The following is a 16,559-nucleotide window of genomic DNA, read 5'->3' on the forward strand; positions in this document are numbered from 1 at the left end:
AATGTAGCTGATCTTCAAATAGCAATCTGTATTTATGGCATTAAGTATTTTATAACTTTAACATTAAATTTAAATTTGAGAAAATACTTATTGAGAATATGCCAATGATAATTTTAAGCCCTAAATACATTTATCTTTCACATATTATATTATAGAGGTATTGATTATAACATGTCATTCATTTTATTACTTACACAATGTTTATTTTTGTCCTAATATTTTTTATACAATGCACGATTTCGTGTGCCTAGATAAAACATTGATTGCTACACGTACTACGCGTGCCTATCAAATATTGACTAAATCAGCGTATTTGATCAATCCATTACAAGCGTATTTTATCATATATCGGTTTCAGAATACTTGTATTATCATTATACACACCTTTCGTGGCAACTGGCATTTTGTCCACGTGTAATGCCACAACACCTCTTGACTCACTGTTGTCTTAGATGCTCTCGTTCAAACAAATTTATCCTTGTGTTAGACCGAAAATATACACAGGTATGCCAAACAGCGAATCGTGCACTCTAACGACATTGATCGATCGATCATGGCGACAGGATCAAATATTTGACTCAAACATCCAACCAACATCATCGACAACATCCAACATGGAACAATATCGTTATGTAATGTGACATCACATTAGCATTCAACGCCCGACGCCCACTGTTTATATTTGACTGTAAATATTACCTCTCGGTCATGCGAATAAGGTTCATATTACGAGAGGTATTGTGATTGGATTTTAAGTGGGAGTAAGTATAGTCACAAGTAGCATTCTAATTAGCTTCAAAGTGTGACATTTTTTATCTCAACCCTCAAGCGTAAAGAACAACAGTCCTCCAGTTTTAATGAGGTCCATTTCATAATTTCAATTTATTTTATATAAAAATTCGCATTTAACAATAAAGAAAACAAAAAAAAGCATCCATTGAAGGACAATGGTGACCTCCGACCGGAACAAAGTGCCTTCAGTAGTTCGGGTTGGAGGCATCGATACTAAAGCTAGAATTCTAGAACTAAAGAGTCGTGGTCCATTTGCTACAGATTGGATCAGCTGAACGTCGAGGTCAGTCGACGAAAAAATCTTCTCGGCAACTGACCAGTTGCAAACCTTTGTAAAAGACTCCGTAATCCAATGTTAATTGTAGCTCGCTGAGTCGAAGGTTGGTTGAAACTTACTGATTAGATTTTTTATTGTTTTGCTAAATACATATAAGATATTCTCTATGAGCTTAAGTAGCTTATTATAAGAGAATTTTCAACATCTAATATGTACGACCAAGCTTGATTTTAATTGATTATCACATGTCAATAAAAATTTTGGTGACAAATTAGATCTAATTTATGCAAATGTAAATAATTGCATAATAATTAAAAGCGCCAGAAGATAATTATCACCCGGCGCTAATGATGAAGTTAAATGTAAATAAAAATATTATAATTACGAATGAGGTGGAATGCGTGAGCGATCGAAATGTATTTTTCTTAAATAATTTACTTTAACAGGTTACGATGGTCTTAATTCAATCTAAATAAATAAATAAATCACGATATTCATTCGTTAGGAAAAACTAAGTAAACATAATCTGTGATGGTCGATCGGAATTATAATTATATAATAATCACCGATCTCCCAGATCAATAGAAATTGAAAAACACTTTTGCTTGATAAATCCGAACCCTTATATACTAAACTTTCGCTAATAATAATGATCAATTACTACCTTTCTCTAACGATTTTGGGACGATTGTGGGACATATAATTTAGCAGGTGCGCGCGTGGATGAATAGTGAATTTGATACAATAAAATTTCTTCTCGTTTCAAAATTATTATATTATGATATTTTAAAACAGAAGTTGTTAATCGTCAGCTATTACATATTGTGATTGTCATAAAAGATGGGTAAAGTTTGATTAGTAGCATCTCAAGCATGGAATGATATTTTGAAGCTCAAATACACATTGAGCTTAATAGCTGAGAAGTGACAATTTTTAAACCTTAAAATTAAAGGCATTGTGATTGAATTTGAAATTGAGTAAATTAGACCCTAAGCTTAATTCGCTGATAATTATATTTTAGATATATTTTTGATGCATTTATATATATTGTAATTAGAGTAATAAACATTTCTACTAGTATTATGTATATGGGCACAAGCGAAGGTCACTCGCTTGTAGTTTAAAAATGAAAATAAACGCTGCATAGTTATTTTAAAATGTTCTCTTTTGTCATTCCGTACCATACGGTCCGCCAAGATATTCAAAATATCGATCTTCACGCAAGTCGCAGCTATCGCTCGTAGCGTTAACAATTATTTTATAATATAAGTTTATCATACATAAAAGCTTGATTTACTAAAATGATTAATTTTAAATTTGGATTTGCACAGTTTATTTTGAGTTCTTGTTCATTAAAATACATATATCTAAAAAATACTTGCAATGCTGTATTTTTGGTTTATTAAATGTTATCACCGTAGTAATAAAATAATTTTTATTTTATTTCTACTATTCTCACCTTCGCTCGAATTTGTTATCACCAATAAATTGTTTATTAAGCTAATCTGATAAGCGACCTTGTAGTAAAATTATGTTTTATTTTTATAAAACCAGTATATACCAGTATGGATATTTTAAAATAAATTCGAATATTTGCACTTTGCCATACACATCAAATAATACCCATACAAATAATCTTGCTATGTGGCCGTTATTTATTTGCTATTTCGGTATATTATTTTTAATTATTGCGATCCAAAATGTTTCAATTTTGATTACTAATATTTGTGGGCCAGATCTACAAACGGCTTTCACAGTATTGCAGGAGAAATTATAATATTTCACGAAGTAAAAGCCAATATTTACATAATAATTGACTCACATAAAATATAATATTAATAAACCGTATAAATGTAAAAAAATCAGATGTGAATTCTGTTTAACGATGTTATAAAATGGGTTCATTTTACGATGAATTATAATATTTTACGATTGCATTTGCAAAAAACATATCGCTATCTCATTTTATATCACTTCAAATGCATACATAAATTTTAAATACATTCTAAAAATAATATTTATTATAACTTGTAAAATATATTATAATCTATTCATATCAATCTAAAATTTTAATATAAATACTATCGGGTAAATTAATCGCTTTGACACAATTTTATTGTACTGATAATATGTATGTATGTACCATTATTAACGATTAGCATTTATCTCGTTGTTTTTGTTAAATATAATATCGTATGTCATATATTCATATTGCGATAATGCTATTTTTTAACACCGTTAAAAATTAAAGTCCGTTAACCGCAATACTCCAATTTATACGCACTTTTAACGTTTGACTTTATATTTCGATCGACAGTGTCAACGAACGATAACCCAAAAAAATAAGCAATAAAAAATGTGTCAATATTGAATTACTGTTGCAATATCTCCCCCTTCGATCATTCTTCAAAATAATTTTCATGTTGGCATCTATAGATGTATGTGTGTATTTGTACAGTTTGTAGAGTCACAAAAATTTGGTTGTAATATATGCATGATATATATAATTTTTTACATAAACAATTTATAATGCAGATATTAGACTTTGAACTGTTGAATTTCAAACTGCAAATATAATAAATTTAGCATTTTAACAGGTATGCTTTTATAATGCTAGTAAAAATGCATCTACAAGAACGTTTAATATTTGATAACCGATGACTAGTTTTTGATAAGTTATGGACAATATGCAAAAAATGGATTGAGGTTAACTTTTTCGTATAATTATATTATTAAATATAATTATATCGTGGGGGTTTCAACTACGTTCTAACGACTATTTCGATCAAACAAAACAGCGAATCGTCCAGCATCAGCACAATAACACATCACTGCAGATTCCAGCTGCTCCACAAAATCACATCAGACAATAATTCAACTCGACACTCCAGACAAAAATCATTCTTAAAGCGGTCATTTTGGCTTAGCTTTTTAAAATTCATAAGGGGTGCATGATTTATCTCCCCTAAGCAGATCTTGAGTTACTCCCCATTTCTCCTCAAAGCTATCTTTCGTCTCCAAGATAGATAATGATGCTGGTAGACCATCAGTTCTAGTCGTGACCGGAAACTTGACTGCGATTGTCGATTGTGACGACTTAGGTCGAAAACCTACAGAATGTTTTAGTTATGGGTCGATATTAACCGGTGGGTTAGGATTTATGGTTCGTTATAAGGAGAGTTCTCGAGTACCTTTACTCCAGCGAAGACTCCGACTTCCATGATCTGTCGTTTTAACTCTACTGCCTGATAATAGCATTTACATGTAAATTTTATTTGTAAAATAATCTGTTACTAGATGTTCCAGCATTTATTTTGGCTGCAAAGTCACACCCCATCTACCTTAAAACATATACAAAAGTATTATTAGTCCTAGCCTACAATGTAAAAAAAAAATGAGTATGTTTATATGAGACTCCTGAGTTACTATGATCTCATTATTCGTTGTTCTTTCAACCATACGATGTATGCATTATATTTTACCGTGCGCAATTATAAACACCCGATTTTTAAGAAGGAACGACATTCAAAAATACATATATCTAAAATAACTACGAGATGTCCGAGCTACGCGATGATCTCATCCTCTGTTGGCGTTTTTTCGAATACATGATTAATTGGGAACGCAAACAATTAACCGTGCACGATTATACACCAGTTTTAAGAGTAGACATAATTATTCTTAAATAGCTACGAGACTCCTTAATCACGGTGATCTCATCCTCTGTTGACATTCCTTATTTTTTTATGGGCGCATTACGACTGACTACCTTTGCATTTTTATTAATATTAAGTTTGACATTTTTTTTAAATTATTTTCATTAAAAAAAAATATTTTGAAATCATATAAATGGCATATTACAGTCATGTGTTGTGAAAATGCATCTAGAACTGAAAAAATAAAACTTTTTTTATAAGAAAAACAGAAAAATGAATCATTTAAAGGGACTGAAATACTAAATCTACAATAAATTCCTTTAAAAACGCGTTAATTATTTCGTAAAGTAAATTTTAGCGTCATATCGCTGGTTTATTGTCCTCAAAATTATTATTTGGCAAGGATAAAAAACAGTAGCTTTTATGACTTTACATAATGTAATTTTAATTGTGACGCAATGATAATGAAGTTGGAAAACATAAATAAGATAATTTTTATGATTACTTGTTAGTTTAGATATGTCAGGGAAAAACAAATTATTTAATGATTTCTAATAAAAACAAGAGTTATCTAGTTTAAAATCAATGCCATTGAAAATGCTTGTGTAATATAAATGTTTCTCTATTTACATGTGTAAGACATAATTAATGCATTCTACACACACAAAAAAAATTATAAAAAAATATTTACTAGACTACTATGCGTCCATAACTGTGAGTATCTGGATGAAAATCTTATTGGGGAGATGTCCAACACTTGCATGCGATACTTCGCACTAGTTATTAGGTGACACACAAAAACGAAGTTCTTCTAGAATCTCCGGATTATGAAAATTCCATATTCGCAATTATAGAAGCGCTTTTCAAAGTACACTCGTCGACACGTCTCAAGAGAATCATACCCAGCAAATATTGTAGGAATTTTGTGGAAAATAAAAATGGATAAAATTTATATTCCCTTATGTTTAATTGTACATGTATCTGAGAAACAGTTTTATTTGACAACCAGACTAGAGAATCATACTCATAAAGGTACTGCGCCCTAGGTTATTATACAAAGTACACAGTGCCTTAGAGCTTCTCAATTGATCGCGAGACAAATCCCAATATCTTTAAGGTTTTATTGTATATGCTTTCTATATGTTGATATGTTTTCTATATATTTCGGTTACCACTTTTGTGCGATGTAGCACATTGTTATCCAATTAATAAGCAAATTTAAGTGATGTTCATGCCCTAGATTACGTCATGCTAAATGCTAATCTATAATCGGATAACCACACACATAGATTTTCAACATCAAATTAAAGTTTTTTAAAATCCTCAATAGAATCTACTAAAAGAAATACTTTAAGGTCATCGGCAGAAACTGAGAATTTAGAATCAGGAATAACTTTATTAAACAGAAGAAACATTAATGGACCGAGATTAAAACCTTAATAAATAGTAAACCATTACCTGCTAAACAATGACATATCGTTGTTAGTGATAACATTAAATGTATTTGAGAACTTGTTACTCTGTTAATGTGTCAATGGCATAAAACACTTTATTAATATATATATATATATTTAAAATATTTTATTATCCGTGAAAAGCGTAATTGTTACTACTTTATATGAAACATAGAAAGCGTTAGCTTAGTAAAATAGATGTTGGTGAATCATTCATTTTTGAGAGATTTTTACTCTGCGCCAGGCGCCAGGGATATCAACAGGTTTGAGTCACGATCAGATACAATGGATCTTGAGTCGTTAACTAGGCGCGCTTTTTTCTAGCCCGAGCATGGGATTTTTTCCTTTGCATTGTCAAGTCCTAATTGAAGATCAACATTCAGCTTTCGTCAAATGCTCAGATTTTAGGCATAATCATTATTAATCGGTGCCGCTAGATACTGTAGCCTTTAAAGCTACATCCAAGGAGCAAAACTATCCTGATAGAATCAGTCAGGAGTCTACGTCCGACATTTAAGACATCTTAAAATATGCCTTCATAAGCGTCCCTCAGACACTTCTGCCTTTAGAGCTGCAACCACGGAGTGAGGCCCTTTTCAATGCTTAACCTGTTAATAATGTGTGATCTTTAGAAAGCACTAATAAAATTTAATTTTATACTACTATAAATATGTAATTATGCAAATAATTTCTATAGCGTCTTTATCAGTGTCGCTTTTTGTAGTTTATATGTCACGACCTCAAATTGGGTCTTTTTTTTATTTTAATAATAAATTTGCAGCTCAAAACTGGGTCGCTGTATAGTTACGCATAAAACAACATTACTCACCATAATAAAAATAAAAACAATTGCATTTGCCGTATCTAATAGCAGTTTCTACTGTTTAATATAATGATTATCGCTCGGTTGATATCGTTTAACGTCTATTTTATTTTTATACGGTTCCATCTAAACCGCAAACTGCAACAGATGTTAAATAAATAACAATCAATTCATTTTTATTTTTAGTGTTTACCGTTGATATCATTTACTATAATTAACGATGACTTCATACGAATTGGAATATTTAAGGCTTGCACAGGTGTAAAAAGTATGACTATAAACGTCACACCTGGACTGCTATTTATTTGCGTTATTATAAAACATTCTGTACGTGCATAATAAAAACGTAGATATTGAGAGAATATCAACATTTATTGTATAACTTCCCAACAATTTATTATTACGTAACGCAATCTAATATAATAAAAATTCTACTTACCAATATAAGAACACAATTTTTGTCGTTTTTTTTATTTACCATGATTTTTCTTTGTTAGTCGTTGGCTTTTCTTAAGCCATTTGCTAACTAAGAGCAAGTTCATGTTCAGTGAGTTTTGTATCTCTAAAACAATCAAATAATCTTTTTGCATCTGAAAGAATATCTAATCTACAAATATTGTTTTAGGTTATTTATACTTTTATTGATTGATAATCAATCTTCATGGCATTTGGAATATATAATTGTACCTGTAAATAGTATAATTTAAACACAGATGCATAATTGACCAGTTGATGTTTTTAGTCTTATTAATACTTGTTCAGTACTGAATACAAGAGCATTTGAACTCGTTTCAATTTAACAAGAGTACCGGTGTTAATCTTTCTGCCTGGAATGACGATCTAGCTGCTTTTTGCTCTCTGATGTGTATTCATTTTCAAGCTAGATCTTATAGTGTTGTTTAGGTATGATCATGTGCTTTTGATTATATTTTACGTAACGTTATTCCAAATCTTATCTATAATCAATGATAAATATAAAAAAACGTTAGTGTTTGTATAAAATATATTTAAAGATAAATTGAGGTACAAAAATGTATTCGATTTTGTTCTGGAAGTCTACGAAGTACGCCCATAAATTTTCTTCATGATGTCTAAGAACATCTCGTGTCTAAGCCCTCTGGTTATTTGTTGTATATGCGTTATTATTACTTCGTTAGTTTTTTCTTCGTACGCCCTGTAAGTGCTTGGTAATCCAAGATCCTCATATAAAGACTTGATCTTTTCTGAGTCTTCTTCTTTATTGGTGCCGTAATAATCTTCCATGACTTTTTTCTGTTTAGCATTAGCTCTTTGTAAAGCAACGACTGCTAACCAAGAGCATCTTCCGGACATAATATCTTTACCTATCTGTCCTGTCAGTTCCGGATCTCCAAAGCAATTCAGATAGTCGTTCTGTATCTGGAAGAATTGACCCATTTCTAATAATATTGTATTAGCTTGTCTATATTTTTCTTGATCAGATATGCCGCACATCTTCATAGCTAACATGACAGGCATTTGAAACGTATAATAGCAAGTCTTATACTTGACTACAGTATCGTAATATTTCATGGTAAACTTTGAAATATCTGGTTTGTTTTCTTTCACCAATTGCATGTCTAACAATTGTCCGGTTGATGTTTTAGCAGTCATGTCGTTGAATACGTGTATGGCTTCTAGATAATATGGCTTATCTAAAAAGTACTTCTTCAATACTGAATACATGGTCATTTGGACTAGAATGGCGTCGTTAATGGCGCTGAGACCGACTCTTTTATGCCAACATGGCAATCCTCTTCTGATTTGGGCGCCGTCCATGAGATCTTCCAAGATGAGATGGAATGCTTGGAACATTTCCACGCACCACCCCATGATGATGGCCATTCTGATGTTTTCTGGCGTCAGATTGGTTTGTTCTTCTAAGAGTTTATATGAGGTGATTAGGGTTATACCTCTGTTCTTCTTTCCGCCTGGTACGTTGTACTGCAATACTTCTGAGAGCCATTTGGTGGCTTCTGGCTGTTCTAGCTGCTTACTGCTCTCAGATATGTCTCGTATGATGTCTGGGAATACGGCCATGAATTCTCGAGCTTGATCTCTGGGCGTCATGATGGCGCTGGTTAGGCATCTCGCTGGAGTGATCGTCAAGCGCGGTTTAGCGGCCAAGGCGAGTTGTTTGAGCAGATTGGTCGCTTTGAACATTTTACTGTGTTTGTATTGATATCACTCACTTTTGGAACGTCGATAAACACGCGATAAGATATTCGCGCAACACTTTAAAACACGAACGAACACTGAGAGGAGTCAGGAAGAAATGACGACGTATGGTCGAACGGCACAATAACGCGCGTTTAACGTTTAATTAATGCGCGTTTGTGTGTATGTTTTTTCGGCGGTGTTTATCGTTGACCACGCGTTATAATACTATGCTACGACTCAAGGTCAAGGTCGCAGTTGAATTTTTACGCTTATGGCATTTGCGTCGATTTACATGCTGACAAAATATCTCCTTGTTATGCGACTCAATTAATGGCTTCCTTGTGGTGCCAGCGTAAATTCGATACTTGCGTTTCCTAGTGATATTTTTGTTTATTTGTTATTTTTTGTCCATATTTTTATTTAAATTATAATGCACATGTTTATTTGTAAATGATAAAATTAATATATTCATAAAAAAACAATATAAAATCCATCAACATATATAATTAGCTATATTGGCTAAAAAATAATAAATAAAATACAAATTTCACAGGAGAGTTTCAAAATTATTATTTCCGTAATTTAAATTAAATTAAATTACGGAAATAATAATATTTTAACTCTCCTTGAATTTCTTCCAAAGCACAGACATTTATGTGTGTAAAATTATATTTAAATATTTTATTGTTAATAAACATGTTGTAGTAACATTTTTTTGGCCACAATCTAGACGGTAATACTGACGTGGCAGCAACAAGAACAACACTTTTACTATTTTTCCGGTGATCGTGATGGAAGTACGACGACCGGCGGTGTCTCGTCCGCCGATCAAATTTATATCATATTTGGAACAAACAACATGTTAATAATAATATCTAAAATAAATAACGCAGCTGCTCAATCTGTGTCTAATTGATATTTATATAATAACTTTTAACTACTTTTCCCCATGTAGCTACGTATGAAAAAGTTACCATTTGTTTTATAACCGTTACTAAATTAGCTAATATACTAAGTCGAAATATGTATTATACATTATCAATTTTTAAGTCTTGTTAAATCTTATTTAAACTACGTCATCTTATACACATTGTTAAAAATAAAAATGTGTTTATAAAGCTAACTGACAGGGACGGGCAGGTGGGGGGGCATTTGCCTCCTGTTGAGTTTGGCCAGAAAAATGTCATTTAATGAAATAATATGAATTTTAATTCATATTATTTCACCCTTCTCTATTGAAAAAAGTTAAAATGATGTCCCTGATTCTAAACCAGAAATTCTCAGGTTATTCTAAAATAATTTTAAAATATGTCTTTTCAGTGAAATCATATCGAAATACATGTTCACCGTTATGTATATTTTAACCAGTAAAAGTAAATTGTAATTTATCCGGCAGGTGCTAATAAAATGATATGGCATCAACTTTTCCATAAGTAGTATTATTATATATACATTTACATAGATATTTTTTTCAATAAATATTCCGTTGTCCCCTGACATTCGTAAGCACAATGCGTTACAACGGGGTAAATCTGTACCAACTGAATAAGTAAATCAGATAAAACGAATACCTATAAGTAAGTATTAACCAGTCTGCATCTTTAATATTTATAAATTAATATGTGTAATATAATTTTTAACCAGATATAACTGCAGCTGGAGCCGGTTTTTTATAATGGCACATTTTTATAAATAAATGCCGGGGTTCGAACCCGCAACCTAAGAGTTAATAGTCTGAGACGTTACGGAATACGCTATTCCGTCCTTTTAAAGGTAAAGCTATATTATTACTAAGTCCAAATACATTTTCACCAGTAGATATATATTTCTACTAGCGAAAATATAATTTAACTGATAGGCGTTATTATGCTGCTCTAAAATGTCTATGAAACTCAATTTGATTTTCTGTTCAAACCCAAATCCAAGCTTATGAAAGCTATTAAACAAACTATAGTTTCAGTCAAGTCCAAAATCAAAACTAAGCCATTTCATTTCCCAGGGAAAAATAAGCGGTATAATAAGTACATACAGACATCGCATCTCATATATTGCTCCATAGTTTGTCTGTATTTCGATATTCAACTATGTTTTAAAATATGATAGCTTTTCTTACCGATATTACTATGGACTTTTAATATAAGAGGGCTGATTAAAGTATATTCAACCCGAATGTTGGTCAATAGGAGAACGCAAAAACAATTATCACTTCTCAGAAGGCAAAAATTAACGTCAAAAGCAATAAAATCGTTGCAGTGGGAACGCTCGAACCGAGCGTAGATTAAGTAAGAATTTCGATAAGGGTCCTTCGAATTCCTCTTCCTTCGGAAAAAAGTAGCGGATTATTTTTTTGAATATTCCGCTATAACCTATCAGGCGCGTACGGTGAGATACTTTTCCTTTCGCTCGCTTGCGTGATACGTGACTAGAGTGAGTGAAAGATAAGGACGTGCGTTCCGCACGCTCTTATCTCTTACTTACTTAACGTAAGCGAGTGAAGGAAAAATTTTCTCACCGTACGAGTAATTAAACAAGAAATAAAATAATAAAATAAAATTTAAAAAATCATATTACATTAAATTGATAGGTTGTTATAAATTAATTGATTTTAAAAAATATTTTTCGGATTTAATTATATTAAATTATCTCAAAACAACTCCAAACAAAAAACTCTAAATTCCAGTAAGAAGTATTAAAAATGCCAGTTATTAGTATGTTAGGGATTTTTAAAACTAAATTTCACCGTTAAGATATTTAAAAAGCTTCTGGATTTTGAAGTTGCTCGCCTTTTCTTGATACTTTGATAGCCGTAGATGAGAAATGGACGTTGTACGACATCAATGACAGTGGTTATCTAAAAGTCAAGTAGCAAAACCTACCTGGAAGTTACTGGATACTTTATGTAATGACAAATTTAATATAAAAGTAGGCAAATCTACATTTCTAAGTTCTTTATATCCTACAAATAAACATAAAATAAAATATAATATTACTTCATATATAAACTATGTTTATATAATTTTTTAATCGATTAAAAAACATATTATCATTAGTATTTATGATAAAATTAAACTAAAAATATGAATTGCATGTATATAGTTTAAGGTCGATCAAGTGCGAGAAAAATAATAAATGTTCTGGACATTTCTAGAGCAGATAATTATATTTCTGCACGTTGAATAAAATATTGTTTCATGACTTAATATGCTCATTATTAAATTATCAGGAAATAATAATGAAAATCATTGTTTATAAATAAAATTATGATCTCACATAAACACATATTTTTTTTTTAATAAATTGTAATTCTGATCAACTCACTTTAGGTTTTCTTAGATTTTCCTGATATATCATATGAATATTGAATAATCAAATAAAATTGAGTTAGGTGAAAAAGTATGTAAATAAAGTTATATTAATAAAAAAATGTCAATTGGATTAACTGCTCAATGTTATTATGCAAGCTAAAAGTAATATGGCAATTTAGATGTGTAAAATATTTTATAATACAAAGTAGGTGTAGTGGGTGACCTAATACAACGTTAGACGTTCGTCAACACAAACGTTCTGTTTTGGAGGTGATCGTGAATGCAAAAGCAATGTAAATAAATGATAGGTGTCAGTTTTGGAGTAGACAACAATTATTTCATATAAATATTAATATATACAAGAAGAATAATATATGGTTTTTGTATGTGTATTAATTTTCTACATAACAAATTAAATTATACAATAATTATAATATTACAATTCATATATACATAAAATGATGTTTAATCATGCTTACACTACATCATTTTTTTGTGTACTTAAATGTAGAATTATGATTTTTAATGAAACATAAGATAAAGTACTTTTTGTTAGTGTCTGTACCAAAAATAAAGATGAATAATTCTTTCAGATATATTTATGGTTATAAGAGGTTTGTTTTGAGAGTAAAGATACAGAGGTATAAAAATGGAAGTGATTTTTGTTTGGATTGCAACATTGTCATTTTTTAGCGGTGATCTTGGGCTTATCAGATTTCGGCTGCAACAAAGAATATTTAAAATGTCTTGCGTATATCCCTAATCGGTTTAATATGTCTGAAAGGAAAAGCCTGCTCAAATTCATCAGCCAATTGTTTTTGTTTATGGCATTGTTTTCAGTAAATTACCGTAGAAAGAAGTGTTGGATAATGAAAGCAACGGAAGGATATCCGTTGTCACTTCTAAACTCATTAAATAATTCTTAGATAGAGAACATTATGAAGGCGTTGAATGATTTGAGTACTTAAGAAACAATGTCAAGAAGTAATGTCTAAATCTAAAACATATAAATAGTAACCAAAGGATTTGGCTTTCGGAAACTGCGTGCGTTGGGTGCTGAAAAACAGGCGCGAGGCCTTTATGACGTTGAAAACAGTATTTTAAAATGAGTACTTTGGAACATGCATAATTGTGTTTTAAAATTTTTGAATATCGCGTCAAGAAAAAAAATCGACACCTTATGCTCTTATTCTACAATATATCGAATTATTTTGCAACAAGGGGCAAATATCCACGACAAAAACAATGACTGTTATGCGTTAGCGTGACGATAATGGATTTCTTATCAAGGCCTGAATCTGATGTTGACGAAACCGAACGCTTTTTCGTAATCGATAACATATTGAAAAAATATAATATGTTCGTTGTCATGCTGAATATAAAACAAGGTTCAAAACAGATATTGAATAGTATGATAGTACGTGACTATTGATAAAATTGCGATTGGATGATGTGTAACCCAACTGAAAAAATAAACAATGTACTAATTTTTCTTTTATTATTTATTTTTTAATATATAAATATATATTATTTACTATGAATTAAAATATTGTATTAAAATATCATTTGAAAATATTATTTAAGCTATTTTATCATATAAAAATTTGGGCTCTTTGTGGCTAAAAAACAGCTTATGCCCCCCTTACACGTCACATAATAAAAATAATATAATCAATCATTAAGAATTTGCAACTAAGTTGGAGTGACGATATTTGATGAGCATAATCATTATTTTTTACCCACTTCAACTATTTTTTGGCACACTATTTGAGATAATAAATATTTATTGAGTATCAGACAAAATCTACTCTTATCTCAATATAAACTATCGTCTGGTTAAATATTTGCTCTGCTTAGATACATTAAAAATACTTTAAATTGCACCGAATAATCAAATGCAATCGTCAGTCTAAATCAAATATTGTTTTAATTAATTAAAGAAAAATTGCATAAACAAATTTAGAATATACATATTATAGATATGTGTATCTTATCTTATATATGTAAATATATAGTATGCACTATCGTATCATACTCGTTGAAAAATCAATGAAGAGTACTTTAAATTATTATAAATTAAGCAAAATTATATATATTACTCATGGAAAATATATTTTATATAACAAACATAATTCAATTTAGGAGCTGCTTTTTTATTTTCTGATTATGTCTCTGTATAAAAAAATTAAAGTTAGTTTTATTCTTAAATTATATTATATATATATAGGAACATATTTTTGACGACTATGCAAAAAAATAAAATAAAAATATTATTTCCTTAAAAATATATGTATTTACTATATGACTATATGTATGTATATCGAAGTTTCAGGCATAATGTTTTATTTTGTACTTTAAAAAATAAGTATATATGACATATCTGATATTGATTCAAGACGTCACAAAATATATATTATAGGCAAAATAAATAAATTCTCCCACTCAACGTAAGTGGTAAACTTCAAAGGACAGTCTATAAAAAATCCCACTTTAAAAACAAACACTGAATGCATATATCTACATACTAAACTTGATAAGCAAATGTTTGTGCCTCATTTTTATGTTTAAAATATAAGTACGTATATTTGTATATTGTTATTTTTTGTATTTATTATCTATACTCAACGATTAATATAGCGATAATTAATTGTGCATAATAAACTTATTCTTAACCATCAGCTCTTAAACAATTTAATTTGTATCGTTTATTTGCGTCATTTAAAAACATGTTTTCGATGATATGTCAACTATTATATGACCCTTTCACCGATACAGGGCAGATAAAAATATGACAATTTTCCAAGCAACTGTGTAAACATCCAACAATTATTTGTACAACTAGTCATGCTTATAAACCCCATACGCAAAAACATGGCAATTGTCACGAAAAATTGCGCAATTGCAATAGAATTTTTTCCATCCGGGACAAAAAAATATAATCTGTATATTTTATCTGATTTAAAGACTGCCGTGTAGTAAGTTTAAGTACATTAAGTACTGTTTTAACTGAGAAGAGAAAAAGGTATTCAATTTCACATGTAGCAGGACTACCGCTACTTTAAATTGCAAAGATAATTTAGATGGAAATCGTTCAACAAAAAGGATTTTTATTTTGCATCCTTCTGATTCCACTAAAAATATATATTTATACTATTTTAGACGTATATATCAAATGAGATTTTTGACTTGGAATTATTTCATGGTTTATCTTTGAATTACGTTAAAGATGGTTCAAAATTAACGACGGGGTCATTTTAATTAGTGATATTACGTTTTACATTAAAATTATATTCTTTAATTAGACTACGTATATAATAGATTGCGCAAAATTAATATAAATTGTATTGAAAATATTTTACATTATATTATATATTAAGATGTAAATATGTTTTTGCGTAAAAAAATCAGCTTGTAAATTGATTTATTATATAATTAAAAAAATATGTATGGACGTGAAATAAAAGTGTTTCTTAAGCCACGTGAGTAGAAATGAACTGTGAATTTAATGTAACCGTTATTATATTAAAGAGAAATGGTCTAAATATAAACAACTCATATAACCATCGACTTTATATTAATAATTTTTACTTTTATTTTATCGCAGAGATTTTATTTTATATAATAAAAAATATTTTATTGTAGGGTTTTTACATAATTTTAACAATTCATTTCGAACATATCAACTCGTCTCGAAAAATATATTTCGAGAGTAAACAATTGTGTCAATAATTGATATTATTTTTCAGAGAATTTATTACCACATCCGCCTAGAGACGCTCATCACTCCTAAGCATATGTAAGTACCGGAAAAAGCTACTCTTGGTTTGGAAAGGATGCGCGATAAACAATAGACAGTGCGTGTAAAAGATTATTGTTCTTCTACATTTTAACGATCGCCGGAGAGGCCATCTGGCAGATCCACTTTTAAGGCGTATATAAATTTCGTGGATTTGTGCAAGAAGCGATGGAATTGATCAGTTAATATCCTCATATACGATTCGCAAGAACGAACCAGTGAGCTTAAAACAATATCATGAACTGTTATTGTATAAAAATTTCATAATAAGAAGAAGT

General features: G+C 30.2%; 1 pseudogene across 1 annotated transcript; it reads right to left on the reverse strand.

Annotated features, from left to right (window-relative positions):
• Window positions 1–7,991: 7,991 nt before the first annotated feature.
• LOC148227211 (farnesyl pyrophosphate synthase pseudogene) lies at window positions 7,992–9,825 on the reverse strand (annotated as a pseudogene). Its single transcript, XR_015812024.1, has one exon. The product of XR_015812024.1 is annotated as a farnesyl pyrophosphate synthase pseudogene (transcript).
• Window positions 9,826–16,559: the final 6,734 nt, after the last annotated feature.

Source organism: Plectrocnemia conspersa, unplaced genomic scaffold (genome assembly GCF_051122295.1).
Source record: "Plectrocnemia conspersa isolate PC_06_02 unplaced genomic scaffold, ASM5112229v1 ptg000013l, whole genome shotgun sequence".
Classification (NCBI taxonomy): domain Eukaryota; kingdom Metazoa; phylum Arthropoda; class Insecta; order Trichoptera; family Polycentropodidae; genus Plectrocnemia; species Plectrocnemia conspersa.